This window comes from Leiobunum rupestre, chromosome 8 (genome assembly GCF_980474605.1).
Source record: "Leiobunum rupestre chromosome 8, qqLeiRupe1.1.hap1, whole genome shotgun sequence".
NCBI lineage: Eukaryota > Metazoa > Arthropoda > Arachnida > Opiliones > Sclerosomatidae > Leiobunum > Leiobunum rupestre.
Window position 1 is genome coordinate 56,066,089 of NC_143391.1, and position 5,234 is coordinate 56,071,322.

The 5,234-nt window shown below is 33.3% G+C and overlaps 1 long non-coding RNA gene across 1 annotated transcript; it reads right to left on the reverse strand.

The window, feature by feature from the left end:
* Positions 1-2,866: 2,866 nt before the first annotated feature.
* Positions 2,867-4,387, reverse strand: LOC149933753 (uncharacterized). Its single transcript, XR_016473015.1, has 4 exons — positions 4,267-4,387; positions 3,833-3,928; positions 3,566-3,730; positions 2,867-3,186 (listed from the first exon to the last, which is right to left on the reverse strand). It is a non-coding gene; the product is annotated as an uncharacterized LOC149933753 (long non-coding RNA).
* Between the last annotated feature and the right edge of the window lie 847 nt (positions 4,388-5,234).

Here is a 5,234-nt window from a genome sequence, read left to right on the forward strand (position 1 = left end):
AGACTCCCAAGTCCGACCAGAATCATGATCTAGATGACTTAATGTAAAATAATTAAAAAAAATATTGCTACTATTCTCTCGTAGGGAACTCATGTAAGCGCGTTATTTGTTTATTCAATAAAGTAGGGTTAATATGAATTCTTCTGTTTGAAAATTCCCACGGTTTCATCGTTTTAAGATGGAGGGGGGAATTTTGGGGAGACATTGCCTTCCCTTCCGCTCCTCATTTCAGGGGCGTAGGAAAGTTTTAGAAGTTTGAGGGGGCAAAGAGAAACGAAACGGGGGTCTAGGAGCTTAGCCCCCGATGTAGAGTGAGTAATCGATCGCGAATGTCATTAAGCCATTAACAGTAACAACAGTTATCATAGAGTCGTTTATGAATTTAAGATACACAAATCCACAATAATAAAATGAGAAAGGTTTTGAATTTTTAAAGTAGTGTAGCTTCAGCGAATGCATGTGTTACTGTTCGACTACTATGTAAATTGGCGGGAAAAGACACAGTTGAGCTTCTATAAGCTTCAGATGCTTTTAAATTGAGAATTTGAGCTTTTGAAGATTTCAACCAAAAAGGTGAGGGGCAATAACTTTAGTTTCCCCTTCCAGCAAAATTCTAGGGAGGGGCATTGCCCCCTGATTCCTACGCCACTGCCTAATTTCATTGAAAAATATAAAGACGGGATTTCTATGACTCGTTTTGATTTTAGTTGAGTATATCGTTCTAAATGGAGTCCATATTATTTTGTTCAATAAGCATTGCCATTTGGAAATGTAAGCAAATGCATTTGTTGAAATTTTAGATTTTCTTGACAAAAACTACCCAGGCCAGCGAGTATATTATGCAAACTAATTAGCCTCACCTTAAAAACTTTAAATTCATAAGCACAACTTAGTTATTAATTTACGAGGTTTAACGATCTGCTATAAAACACGTTCCTCGATACTTTTCAAACTTTAGTATGTTACTTTCATTATGTACGTTGTTTGGATATTTATGTGACGATTATTGTGGTTGTCTTTATAAAGTTTTGGGCGCGCCTGTTGAATCATAAAGAAATATTTGAAGCAAGTAAAACATTAACTTGAGCTAACAAGAGAAAAAACTAGACGAGGCCTCGCGCGGTTGGACTGTACACAGTCCCATAGGCAATTTGGGGCCCCCTCGATGGAAGCATTGCGGAGTCTGCCGGGGCGTTATTTACGCCAATTGCTTATCTGCTGTTTCTCCTCTAACAAGGAAACTACCCGAGGTGATTATCACCGATTTTGTTGAAACTAGGTGGGTATGTAGACCTTGTGGTAACATGAAATTTCACCAAGGGAAAAATTGCAATGGGCATTAGTTTTGCCATGGCAACCGAAAATGTTTTTGACAACACAGTCTGTATATTGTACCATTGAAAATAACAATTGATCAATTTTTACATATTTTGATCAAATTGACCCAAATTAATCAAAATATCATAAAATTCATTTCATTTGTCAATTTTGATCTATTTTTTTTGGTTTTGAAATTTGAATTTTTTTTAAACTTTTTCACAGGGGGGAGACCCTTAGAAATGCTCAGATTCCCATGTTATTTTCAATGATAAAATAAACATACTGTGTTGTCAAAAACATTTTCGGTTGCCATGGAAAAACTTATGCCCATTGCAATTTTTCCCTTGGTGAAATTTCATGTAACGATAAGGTCTACATACCCACCTAGTTTCAACAAAATCGGTGATTATCACCTCGGGTAGTCTCCTCGTAAGTCGGTTGCGAAGGGGATCAAAAATTATGCTTACCCATTGCCCCACTAAATAATTGCTTGGATGGCACACTAATAGCAGTGAACGACTAATATTGTTTGTGGCCTTTGCTACATTTGTGAAATTGTGTTGCGTTTTCCGACTGAAGAAAATAAAACTAAAACTATCGCGTATTTCCGGATTATGCCAGATTTTAAAGCAAACATTTGGAGGACGATCCCATTTTCAATTGAGAATACGTAAAGGTGTGCCAGTTGACAGTTACGTAGAAACCCGCAATAGAGTGTAATTTAAATTTAAACTTATTGTATGTGTCATTAGCATTTTAAAACCTTCTTAAATATTCTGTATATAACACGCGCTATAGAACATTCATTGTGAATTCCCACTTTACAAAGGAAATGTAACTTGCCATTGTCATTTATTTTATTTCGTGTACTTTCATTGTATATATCTATTTCAACATTTCTGTATAAATATTCCTTTGTAAAATGTTAACCATAAGAAAAATAACACCTGTATTTCAACATTCCTCATTTCCTCTTTCCAAATATTTGTGACCCCCTCCCCCTTTTTTAGTAATCATATCCACAGATTTTCCAAATGTAGCCGCTCGTGTTTCCCCCTTACTTCCTGTATCTTAAAGAAATTGTCCCGAGAATATTCCATTTGACAAATAAACCTCGTCTCAAATAGTTAACCCAGAAAGGGAAGCTTGAACCAGAAACCAGAGGAAAGGAAACAAATAGAAATTTCTTCACTCCCATGTGGCGGCCGCCACCGCCGTACTACCTCTGCCTCCACTATTGATTCCCATGTAGTCAAGCTTTGGATTCCCCCACGAATATTCTCCGTAAAATAATCTATCCTAGGTTTGTCTTTTTTTCATCACATTTTCAGAATTTATCCTACCTTAAAAAGCACGCTAAAAGTGTCCAATAATGGACAAAGCTCGAAGGGGTTCCAAGGTCGAAGACAAATATTTAAAGACAGATGGCGCTTGTATCCTGAAATTTGAGTTGGTACGTAGCCGTATTTCGGGCATGATCAGGACTAACTACACGTATAAGTTTCAACTAAGTAGGTCTAAAATTAAAAAAATTGTAGATTTAGAGTCAATAATCTCCAAAGATCACTAAAATGGTCAAACGACCAACCTTAGTACTTAAGGCAAAAAACGACATTTATTGCAATAAAATAAGAAAAGTGATTACAATTAAGGCAAAAAGTATATCTTACTAGCAGTAACACACTTTTGGATTATATAACAGTGGTCGTTAATTATACATGGATTCAGTAAAATTTACACACATTATACATCCACATATTCTTCTTTTCGAATTTTTAATATCAAAATAATGGGGGAAAATATATACGTTGGTTGACTTGTATTCAGAGCAGCTGTGGCTACATTTGGTCGATTGCTTCACTTCACCTAAATTTTGAAAGACCTGTATTTAAATTATTTTTAACCTTTTCTCTTCGACGTGGAACTAAACAGGTGACAAAAATAATATTCTATCTCAAGTAATTAGGAAAATGTCTCAATTATAATTACAAAATCTCAATTATAACGGTTCTATTTATTTTATATACCAAATTAAATTTTAAGCAGTCGAATATTGTTTTCGAATACGTTAACTTTGAGGCAGTTGCCGAGCAAAAAAAAACAATTCCTTTATCGAAAGAAATTAACAAATATTTTAAACATTTCTTAATAAACGTTATACTTGCAATGTGAAATATCTTTAGTCGCTTACCGTGAAGTATAAATTAATAAATTAGTTTAATATGTTAGAGCTATTTCTTTTTACCTTTATATATACCGCAGCAAGTCTTATGACAGATTTTTCTTCCACACCAACAGTTCTTTTCGGAGTCTTCTAATGCTTTATTACCCGAGCCCTTATTTTGGAAAACAACCATTGATCTACAAGATTCCTTTTCGACGTTAGTACAGCGAGAGACACTTTGAGGCCCTTTTTATATATTAAATGAAATACTGAGAATTAGGCACATGGAATATTAAGAAAAACGACTGAATTACAATAAAAAATAATTTTAAAAAATACAACACTTACTATGAAATGTGTCGGCATTTTTAAACAAGGTCAAAAGAACGCCAAGTGAAACCAAAAACGTTATAGTAATTTTTTTCATTTTGTTGATACACAGTGCTGTTATAAAAAAGGCAAATAATTTTACAAGGAAATATTAAAAAAAAAATGTTTACCCTATTTCCCCCATCACGGTTCTGCTTAAAATTTTTTGAAGTGTTTAGTTTCGAAAATAAAACGTTTTTAACTTGAAAATAAATTATGAAGAACTTAAACTTTATTTGCAGCGTAGTCGTATGGTTCTTGTTTTGATAAAATATTTCCTTTTCATCCGATAATAAATGGGGAGAAGATTCTAATCATTATTGTGGCTTAAACATTTAATTTTAATATTTAGTGGTTTTTATTTAATTTGAAGTTGGAACGCCCTTAATTTTCTTTTAATGTAGCCTACTTACCTTGTTGTTTTATAACGAATTTGTAGTCCCTTTAAATTTTAAAAAACATCAACACCTTTTTAGAATAATTTGGTCTCATGAACTTATTCCGTTATACGTGGAACTAGTAATGAAGTTTGTGATTCAAAGCCCATATTCTTTTTAACGTACGGGTGTTAGCAATTTATTTGTAAAACCAACGCTTTTACCACACGGTTTAAATAATTTACATTGACACAAGTAGTCTTTGTTTTACGATGATGTATGGCTGCGACATTGCTTTGTCACAGGGCCGTCTAGACAATCGCGAAGCACTTCAGATACAGCGCCACTGCGCTTGCGCTCAAAGACAACTACTACATTCTTCTGTTTTGTCCTTGTTGCTCTTAAACTGACACGTTTTACTGTAAAAGTTAGAGCTTCCTAGTTTTTCGGACTTATTTTGCTAAATTGTTCTCATTTGTGCTCAAGGTAAGACATCTGACTTCTGTCTAACATAAAGGGCAGCTTCATCAGTGACGAGAACGATCTGCCAATTGTCAACTGTTTTAAATATTATATCAATTGTCTGTAAAAATCGCTGGAGCATTTTAATGTATTTTACTTATTTAGTATATTTTGCTTAGGAAAACAAAATAAATATACGAAACGATACTTATAGCGTTAGAATGATTAGGCCTAGGGTTAAAGAAAAATGGGTTTAATAAAATTTTAAAAGTTGCATAGCATGACGAAATACCCCATATTTTTAAAAAATTTAAAAATCAACTAAAAAGTCTTAAAACATTTCTAGATATTATTCAGATTCCCTACTACACACTTTATAATTAAGAAGTGTTTCAAGTAGATATGTAAAAAATAAACAAGATTTTAACCCTTTAATCTTATGGTAAAGATTTCCAAAAAAAAATTAAAATACCAGGGTATTAATGTTCTGTAACAAAATATATTTTATTAATTTTTGAACTATAAATTAGATAATGTTCTTC